General features: G+C 40.1%; 1 long non-coding RNA gene across 1 annotated transcript; it reads left to right on the top strand.

Annotated features, from left to right (window-relative positions):
* The first annotated feature begins 3979 nt into the window (after window positions 1-3979).
* LOC109369158 lies at window positions 3980-10796 on the top strand. Its single transcript, XR_002117829.2, has 3 exons — window positions 3980-4037; window positions 7678-7742; window positions 10176-10796. It is a non-coding gene; the product is annotated as an uncharacterized LOC109369158 (long non-coding RNA).
* The last annotated feature ends 158 nt before the right edge of the window (window positions 10797-10954 follow it).

The raw sequence follows: 10954 nt of genomic DNA, 5'->3' as shown, positions 1-10954 counted from the left end.
CTTGGCTGACACGCCTGAAGGCTGTGCTGCCATTCAGCGAGACCTGGACAGGCTGGAGAGCTGGGCAGTAAGAAACCGGATGAGGTTCAACACAAGCAAGTGTAGGGTCTTACACCTAGGGAGGAGTAATTGCATGCACCAATACAGGCTGGGGATGAGCTGCTGGAGAGGAGCTCTGCAGAGAGGGACCTGGGCGTCCTGGTGGACGACAGGTTGGCCATGAGCCAGCAGTGTGCCCTCGTGGCCAAAAAGGCCAATGGCATTCTGGGGTGCATTAAGAAGAGCGTGTCCAGCAGGTCGAGGGAGGTGATCCTCCCCCTCTACTCTGCCCTGGGAAGGCCTCATCTGGAGTACTGTGTCCAGTTCTGGGCTCCCCAGGACAAAAAGACAGGGATCTCTTGGAAAGAGTCCAGCGGAGGGCCACAAAGATGGTGAAGGGCCTGGAGCATCTCCCCTATGAAGAAAGGCTAAGTGAACTGGGTCTGTTTAGCCTTGAGAAAAGACGACTGAGAGGGGACCTGATCCAGGTTTATAAATATCTGAGGTGTGGTGGCCATAGCGGTGAGGCCAGTCTCTTTTCAGTGGTACGTGGAGACAGGATGAGGGGAAAAGGACATAAGCTGCAGCATAGGAAGTTTTGCACGAATGTGCGTAAGAACTTCTTTATGGTGAGGGTGGCGGAGCACTGGAACAGGCTGCCCAGGGAGGTTGTGGAGTCTCCTTCTCTGGAGATATTCAAGTCTCGCCTGGATGCCTACCTGTGCGACCTGGTGTAGGGAACCTGCTTTGGCAGGGGGTTGGTCTCGGTGATCTCCAGAGGTCCTTTCCAACCCCTACAATTCTGTGATTCTGTGATACTGTCATGATGATTGGGGCATTTGAACGTGTTTCTTATGTACTTCTTGGCAACTCAGAATAATGGAGCCTGTTAGAACAATGGATCTGACAGCCCATCTTCCTGTTCATGATATTGGTACCACCTTTAATGAGCATAGCTTACATTATGTTTAGATTGCAGTTCTTAAGATAATTATGAATGGACAAACCAACATGAATAAGGCTAAAGAAAGAGTTATATTGCAATACGAACCTGTTTACTTCATTAACAAAACTGCCATAGATCCATTTGCATTTTAATTAGGCATCTTGCATCAAGAACAATTATATGTGTGTGGATTTCACACAACATTTTCAAAGTTTACTGTCTTTAAGATACATTAGGAAATTTCTTTGGCCACAGATGCTCTTCCAGAGGTAAATTTTTTATAATTACATTTGCCTTAGGTTAGTAGGTGAATATTATCTTTGAACTTCCCTTTCTTTGTTGTTAGCATGTACCATTATTTTTTATCCCCTTTGTGAAGTCTTGCTTTTCTCTTTTGCTCCTCCTTGGCCTGAGCAGAACACGCAACCAGAAGACCCAGACAGAGCATGGGCTTTCTGTTTTACCAATCTGCAGATTATAAATGGCTTGCTGAAACTAAAGGGTTGTATTTTACAATGCAAAATTATTTTGCAAGCACTGCCTAGCCTTTTGCTTCCTTAAACACAATATACATTTTGATGTTATGAGGACTTCATTGCTTTTCTGTTTTCCACATAGCCATTTTCCAGCAAGGTAATCTGGGATTTCTACCTGTTAACGTAGAACATGAATGAACTGGAGATTACAGAATTGTCAAGCCAATTCACTCAGATAAATCTTGTTTGGGATGTAACAGAAATGGTGGGAGCAATGATCCAGCTACTGCTCTAACAGTGTATTCAGCAACAGAACTACAAGCTGTGGTTGCTGGCAGCCGGTACATGCTCTGGGTCAGCCACTAGTCCAGGTCCTGCTGTTCAAATCATTGCATTTCTGGAGAGGATTTTAAGCTGCTTTGTTTGGGTTGGTTTGTTCGTTTGTTTACATACAGAGCCTCTCCTGAGTATTTTACACTAAGCCAAAACAAACGATTCTGTAAGGAACTGCAGGATTCCCCTGGGACTTGCAGAGCTCTGTAGCGTGTGATTCACTTACCTCCATCTTTGATGAAATTTGCCAAATAGCATCTATTTATTGTATAGTGTGTGGCTGATACCACCAGGGAAGCAGTTCCACTGGCTGATGAATGCGAGGTCGAGCCTCGTCAACACAAATGAAAATTTGCAATTAGTATTCTGTATCTTACTGCTAATGGACCATCTAATCAGGAAGTTTGTCAGTATCAATAATCTTCCTGTGAGCTCCACGGTTACAGGAGAACTTGAAAAATGAAGCAAATGGTGTTTTTACAACAGCACTGATATGTTAAGTGCTAAATAAGTTGCAAATCTATATTTTACCTCTATGCTTTTCACTCTAGCAGAATAGATACGTTGACTACTGCAATTTGCAGGTAGTGCAGTTTGCAATGGAAATGCAGAACACAGTACTCATCAAAGAGAAACAGTTGTAACAGGAAAATAGAGAAGTTTCTTAATTTTTCCCAATCTCTAATATCATTTTTTCCCCTTTTTTTCCATTCAGTTATTGTATTGCCTATTTGCAACAGCATTTTAAAAAATATCTGATGATTTGAGGCTCTTTAGTTTACAGGTTACCAGTTAAAGGATGTGACTTCCAGGAAGTGCAAAGCAAAACTTCGCTGCAGGCATCTGTGAAGTATCTCAGCATGGGTCCTGGCAAGTATTAAATTCCTCTTGAAAATGTTGGCCTCTGTGCTAAAGCATTGGATAATATTGTAGTAACAGTAGGTAGTAGTAAGTGCCCCAAAGGGATATCAAGTTCCTACTAAGTATTGGTTAAGACAGCGTTCATCTTAATGCCAATGCACTTCTTATAGGCTGCACTTCTGTACCAAACTACATTCTGAAAGACTGTCACTTTGAATTATATTGTTCACAAGGTAAAAATGAAATATTCTGGCTTCCAAACTTGTGTTGATTTAGAATACTTCACACCTATTTTATTCACTAAGGGTGACTCTGACTTCAGTGACGAGGACATACATGTAGGTGACATGATGTCACCCTGTTCCCATACCAGTCAAAGGAAAACATCCCCTGGATGTAAATGGCACAGCTGGACCTCCGAGCATCATGTTGGATGTGATGGGGCAAAGAGTGGGTATTACTGTTATAATTTATCTATGTTCTGGCAGTATCCAGAGGCCAACTTATGTCACCAGGCGGTTTGCTGCTGACTTCAGTCCCTTCGCTGCATTTTAATTTTGTGGGGTGGAAGGGAGGATGTTGTCCTGAATGTTGCTAAAGAATAGAAATAAACTGTAGTTTAAAGACACAGCTCATACAGCTCTCTTGTTTCTTAAATAAGATTAATCAGAATGAGTGATGAGTGGCAGAATCTGACCACTGAAGAAGGGGTCAAATGAGCCATGTCAACCCTGACCAACTCCACTCAAGTCAGACTTTAGTGTTAATTTAATGAAGTAGATTATTAAAACATGTCTGTATACAATGCTCTCTTTAAGTAAGGCGAGAAATCAAAATCTCAAAGTAAATTATTACTCTGAATTGCATTTTAATATGATCATTGCAGCTGGCTACCTCGTTAAGCTATGGAATTAACTTTCTGAGGGCCATGCATGCAGAACTTAATGTACGTGTTGTTTATTAGCAGCTGTGGAGACCAGTAGTCTGACAGACTGCACCATTTGTGACCGATTAACATGATTCTGTAACAGATTCTGTAATGATTTGGCATTTATCTAGGACCATATTCTTCTGTGTTTCAGAAGTCCCATTGATTCTGAAAGTAGTTGTTGCACTTGTAATTTGAAATGGGAAAAAAAACTTTTGTACCTGAACAAAATTGATGCAAATCTCACAGGTTCTCTACTGATAGTAAGTAAAACGTATCCACCCACATTTATGCATAAAAGTAAGCACAAGTAATTTGGGCTGTATGCTACTGTAAATGGGAGTTGTTTTCCAAAAACTGAGCAACAGTATGAACATATGCTCATCTCTCTCAACAGTACACTCTTTGAAGCAGAGCTGATGAGGTATTTTTTGGAGCCTTTTAGAAGGAAGAGGTGGGTTTTGCTTGTTTGTTTTAATGGTCTTCTATTCAAAATTGTCTGAAAAAATGTTTTGGCAATTTAAAAAATATAACCTTCTGGCTCATTGTTTTTCCCCTTTGGGCAAGTAAAATAATTTTTCAAGTGCTTTCAAAAATTTGAAAACTAAGTTAAGATTCCTCCAACCAAACCTTTCAATTAATCCAAGCCACTTCTTATGTGAAATATTTTCAGGGTAATAAAGATTTCACTCTTTGGTTTACCAACAGGAAAGTATTTTCAGAAAGAAAGAGTAGCATCTCACTTTTATTTGGAAGTATCTTCTCCCTGTCTTGATTCAAATGCTCTACTGTACGCCAAATTTAAAAAATGCTCATAAGAAGAAAGGCATTAGCTGTGGGTCTTTAAGAAGGGCACCCAGCATCTGTCAGCCCTTTCACCACCAGAACAGCATCCATAGTCATTGTGCGTGGTACTGGTGACACAGCACTACTGTTAACAACAGAAGTTGTTCACACAGTGTGCATAACATTTTGCACTTCAAAATGATCTGAGAGAATTCACATTCACTCTTCCAGAAGAAATGCTGCTAGCCTTTTGTTTAGAAGTGATACAGTGCTGTGTGAATTTTTCCTAATAAAATAAAACTAAAACCTGGTTGTCCCCATCAGCTTTTTTTACTGGGGAAATATACTTTCTAAAATGAAATAACATCAACCTTGGGAAAATAAGTAGCCACAGCAAAATAGACATGTACAACTGTCCTGAATGCCAGAATGCACTGAAATGGATTTAGACTCAGCAATATCCCAAGCAGCATGCTGTGTTGGTACATTCTTGTTTGTTTCATTTTTATTTTTATTTTTATTTAGGAATGTCATTGTAACAAGGTGACTCTTACTGAACTGTTCCATAGTGTTGTGCTTTGGAATGACAGAATGACGCCGTTATACTGCTACTGCATTCATTTTTAATTTTACAAACTCTGCTGTTATGTTTCTTGCTTTGGTTATTTTTTTAAATACCTTTTCTGTAGAGATTTCATGTGCAAACTGCTTTGGCTGTTGGATGCATATTAGATTGCTATTTATGCAGAATTAATTAACATTTTTCTTCTATACTGCTTGCTTGCACAATGCATATGGTAACTACACCTTTTTTGACTCAAAGCAGGTTTGCTTTTTTAGATTTTTGGGTCCTCACTTCTACCCTAGTGATGCTTCAGAAACAAATGTAATGCATTAATTATGTGTTTTTTTGTTTTTTTTTTTTAATCATAATGAGCAAAGTAATACAAGGCATAAGCTTTATAACAGCAGCCTTTCATCCTGACTGTAAGTGCACTGGCAGTGCATCGTAGCTTATTTAAGTTGGGCTCGGGTGGATGAACACACACAGCTAGAAACACTCATATAACACTAAAACATTCTTCAGTTTTTAGAATTGGATGTCTCTTGGGGGAAAAAAAATGTGTTGTAAATTATACATAGCCTTAACTTTATGATTCAATATAAAGAACATCTAAAAATTATATGGATCGTGATTAGGGAGAGTACAGAATAGCACTGTAATCTCCTTCTACACCTTGAAACACCTTGCTTCTATAACAGAGATAGATCTGGATTGCCTGACAACTGTAACCATGTGAGGGCTCAAGACAAAGGAAACGAGAAGGGATCTGAAAAGCCCCAGTCAGCAGTGAGCTGATAGGCCTGTCTGACTACATTTTACTTCTAGCTGTCCTTGTAATTACATATTGGACATTATCAGGGGACAAAGAGGCTTAAATAATGTCGGTAATTTTGTCAGTTTCACATGCTGCACTTCTAACAACATACCGCTGTTGTCCTTCTCATTTTTTTGCCCCAAATTCTGTTTTCTGCCAGGCAATGCAAGTGTGTTGCAACTGTGTGACTGAATGGTTCAAATACCACAAAGCATCTGTCACATCCAGGCTAAGCAGCCACAAGTTGGCTCTCATTGCACAACAGGTGCTGCATTACTTGTATAGCAAAAGTCTTTTTGGAGCCTGTAAAAGAATTCTGTTCTGATATCATGGAGAAGCATGTGAAAGAGCTGCTTTGCGGAAAGAAGCATTACTATTTTATTTGTAATTCAACATGTTGTTTACGTAGGCATAAGTAAACTGCATGTGTTGCTATGTACTCTAAACAAGTATGCTGGATAACTGACACGGGGTATTTAGCTCACGTGAGACTTAGCATTAGCATGGATGGACATTAAAGACAGGGCCAATTTAATCTTATTATAAACTTGGTTATTCAAAATAAACTAGTTCTGTACCTTTTCCTTCTACTATCACAAGCAATGCATTCTTTAGACCCTGTAGGGCCATGACTCAGTAATAATCTGAACAAGAATTGGCCTCGGCCTCAATGCCTCACTTATTCAGCTCTGCTGAATCCGTACAGTAAAATATTTAATCCTTTGGTGCATCAGTCTAATTCTATGTTAAATATGCCCTCAAGTTTCAAAGTAACATAAGAGTTGGAAACTCCCTATGTCTTTGCAAGAGTACTAGATAAAGGACCTAGGATCCTAAGTGTAAATCAGTACAAGGCCTTCACATGAGGCTTTTCATGGCAGAACTCCTAACTTCATGTTCTCTATAAACCTGAAGAGCTAGTCAGACCCTCAGGTTTCCACAATGAGAGAGAATATACATATTAAAAGATTACTAATTTTTAAAGAAAAGCAACTACTTTTCTTAGGGGTGAAAAGCACTATCTATGGACAGCATGGAGGCTCTGACTCTTATTCTATGGCCCAACAAACACCAGCAAGTCTGACTGCAAAAACCCCACTCCAATTACCTAGCACTTCTACCCAATGATTTAATTGGGCCTGTCAACTAGGGATAATTGGTTTCTGGTTGACTGAAAAAAGTGACAGTGACAACAGCTCTCTGCTTCCCTTCATTACTGAAATTCTTGCATTATATCAGGGCCTCACCACACAGGGCATTCCTGCAGCGTTTACAGGTCCCTCGTTGTGCAGGGCAATGAAAACACAGCAATGTAAGACACACAGAAAACATTTCAAGCTATTTACCACATAGTTTTTCATGATGCAAGGATTTTTGAGCCAAGATTATTTCTGTAGAGTGAAGTCTGGTTTTGCTTGTTTTACTGGAAATTTGATAGTACTGTTGCAGCTGTGACAGTCCAAGGCTATAAATAAAGCAAAGTTTATAGGGAGAGGCAATAACTTCCATTAATCCAGCTGATATCACTGGAAAAATAAAGATAATTTGGAGCACATTAACTCTTCCTGAGGTCATATACCCAAAGCTGGTCTGGTTTTACTTCAGGTGGTCACGTATGCTTATCTGAACTAATAAAAGTTGTTGCATTTCTCCCCGATTCTTGCCTTGCTTATAGGAAAATAAGACTTTGATGCTAGCGATGAATTATCACAGAAGCTTTAATTTGTTCTTTTGAAAACATGGGTTAAAATAATTGATGTAAATCCTTGCTTCTTTGCACGGCTTCAGAATGGGGACCACAGCTGTAAACGACAGCAATTTTTGTAGCAATGCTTGAAGTTTTCCATCAGCAGAGGAGAATACCAGGTATTTCTTCTGCTGAGATTTTCTCTCATTCAGCTTTTCACCAACTCTTCTCTTTTCCTGTAGGCTGTCAGGCACCAGAGGAGCTGGTGGAGCAGGGAGAGATGGCAGTGCCACAAGCACATACACAGGTGATTTCTCTCTATCTTAAGGCTTCTGTGGCTGGTGTGTTTTCAAAGTGCAAATAGAATGCAGCACATCCTTAAATCTTCCTGTAGACTTTGAATCCATTGGTTGCTTAGTTTTCCAATGGGCTGACTTTAAGTATTTTCTCAGTTTCATAGTTCCTCATGCAAATCTTAAGTGTAAACAGCAGTGGACCTATGATGATGATGAGTCCTAGTCATGCATTGATGTATACAATTACTATTCTTCCACAGCAGAGCTCTAAACAAAAACTGAGAACTAGCCTAGTGTTGAGAAACATTTCAGTACAGACTTTAAACTTCTGCCTTATTCTGACAGCTCTGAATTTCTTGTTCCTTTTCCATAATAATTTTACCTAAGGTCTGTGCTGGATCAGAGTTCCATGAGGAAATCTGGTTGGTGGGGTCTGTAATAGCTTTCTGCCATGTCCATACTGCATTGACCCCTCTCAAAAAGAAAAGAAAAAAAGAAGAAGAAAAAAGAAAAAAAAAAAGACAGCAAAAGTCAAGACGGTTGTTAAATCCATACTCTTGATAACACATTTGAGAGTGAAGTCTCCCTTCTCAGCAGAATCTGGAGAGAGCCCAAGCAGGGGTACTGTTCTGCCCTTCTCTGATTCAGCTCCTTGGATGGAGTGAGGCAGGCTGATAGAGTAGGAGGCAAATCTGAACTCCTTCTCTACACATTTCAATGTTGCTCTTTGAAGAGGAGATGAGGAGAAGCCTGATCAACTGGATTTGCATGCCAAACACCTCTAATAGTGTGACAAGCCTCCAGTTGATTAGTGCCCCACAGAGATCTGAATTGAGAGATTGGGGTGGTTGTTTCACGGCCTACTTGAAAGAATTTCCTGGCGATGGCTCCAGCTTTATTCAGCAATGTTGGCTAGAAAAACTGTTGGAGTCTCTAGACAGTCTCATAATCCTTTCACTTCAGGACTAATTTAAAACATTTGTGTGTATGTGGTGGCTGTCAATAAAATACAGAAAAATTTCAGACTAGAGGAAATATAGGTTTCGTGGGTTTCCCGTAGCCCACACATTACTGCTCTAAGGAAAGGAGAGAAGACATCTCTGGGATACAAAAAGCGTGACTGACAGTCTGGGTCATGTTTCAGTAATGTCATAGGAAATGAACCCACAGCAAAGTAGCTCTAAAATTCCCAGTGAAATAGGCACTTGCCTTAAATAAATGTCACAGCCAAAGCGAAGGCAGCAGTTTAGAATGTTTATGCTGCTAGATTTATAACTGGGTACTTGCAGTGAACAGCTTTTAAAAAATATGTTGGAAATAAATGGGAATTACTTAGCTAGATCTTGCAGCTAGATGCTTGAAATCATAGATGATTCTCTTTTTGCTTGTTGTTTAAATTGCACTTGATTCAAGTATCTGTCATAGTCTCGTATCTTAGAAATGAAGATTTTGAGCTGAAGGTATTTCAAGATGAAATTTCATCTTCTAACATCAAACTCTCTTGCACAAAGCTACTTCAAAATTTCCAATATTTTAAGAATATTTGTGATCAAAATACTATTTTCTTAGACAAATCTAGATGTGTATTTGCAAATCACAGCCTCAGATGTGAGCAAGTGCTTTTTCTTTGATGCTGTTTCTCTTTATTTAACATAAAAGCCAGTCTTTTTGTCTATGTGAATATTCCATTAAGTAGCAAGAACATTCAGCATGAATAGGTATTAGAACAAAAAGGATTAATACAGTTAAATTTTACCCTTATCATTTTAACTGTAAAAGAATTCATACTGAAAGTACCATGATGACCTGAAAGTTCAAGAACATTTTGTTTCCAGAAGATAATTATTGTAGCAATGCCAGCTGCTGTAATGGATCACTTAGCACTGTGTAATTTTCTTTGAACTAAATCCTTCAGGTGGCATAAAACAGGAAAAAAGAAAAAGTGTTATCTATGTTTCAGCTAAGTCAGAACTCCTGCTGACAATTAGGACAGATGTGGATGCTTTGCAAACTTCCAAGAACCCATATCATGTTCAGCACAAAGTAAATAATACTAGCAACCAATATCTGAAAAGGTAGTTATCTAGAGGAAAAACAAGGCAGAAGCAAATGGTAAAAGGCATTTGTTAAAGTGGAATGGGAAGAACTTTTTCTGACTTTAGACCACAGTCTTCTGCTTTGTTTAAGGAGAACACTGGAAGCCAACTCTGAATTCTGCTGGTGAAAGAAATCATGCCCAGAATATTTTTGGTTGGCCATAATTCTTTATGTTTACCTCTCAAACCAGGCACTAGTATTGCTTTCAAATGAGAACAATAATGTAAATGACCTCCAGTAACAATCTGACTCTTTGCCATAGAAACATCTCCCAGGTATACGTGGAAACATAAAATCTTACGTAGAAATAACGATGTTGACTATCTACATGAATATTTCCATGCCAGGCAACAAGAATGGAAAATTCTGGTCCTTGATAATGCAGTAAAGACTGAAAAACACCGGAATCCCACTACCACAGGCAGTGACAAGCAAGTACAGCTCAGACCTGTTCTGCACAAGTCTCCCGGCCTGGCTACTCCTGAAGGAAACGTACTGCTATTGGCTGCTCTTACGACTTAACAGTGCCTATTTTTATTCACTTCAGAAGCAGCCTTTGAAAGAACTGACAGACGAAATAATTAAAATACTGATTTTACTGTGCAATTACAGTGAGAAATGAATTTGAGTGTTGAATAATTCTAGACTTCAATTACAAAGCGGGAGGGTTGTGAGCACAGCACAACAACAGCCACGAGGTGACGAATACTTTGAGAATGTCCGGTATTTTTATTGGAAGAAAGAAAGCAGTATCTGAAGGTCACGCACAGCTCCTGGGAGCCACCCACGGCTGATCTACAGCTGCTGCGGAGCGGGACAGCTGCTGGGCCCCAGGTTCGGATGCCGCGCCCCCGTCTCCTTCGTGGTAGCTCGTGATAGCGGCGCTGCTCCCACAAGCTGCAACCCGCCGCTGCCCGCCGCTTTTAGTTCGGGAGAGCCGCGAAGGAGCGCTTAGGAACGCATAGGAGACGCTGTAGCAGCCAAATGATGTCACAGAGAAAACGCTATTTGTAGTGTGGAAGTTTCAAGTCACGCGCGCGGGGCAGCTGTTGAAGCAGAACGTCACTCGCTTTTTCACGGTATTTGAACGCTCGGGCTCCGCTGTCGGAGCAGCTGTTTGAAATGT

Source organism: Meleagris gallopavo, chromosome 10 (assembly GCF_000146605.3).
Source record: "Meleagris gallopavo isolate NT-WF06-2002-E0010 breed Aviagen turkey brand Nicholas breeding stock chromosome 10, Turkey_5.1, whole genome shotgun sequence".
Lineage (NCBI taxonomy): Eukaryota > Metazoa > Chordata > Aves > Galliformes > Phasianidae > Meleagris > Meleagris gallopavo.
This window is presented reverse-complemented; position numbering and strand designations above follow the sequence as displayed.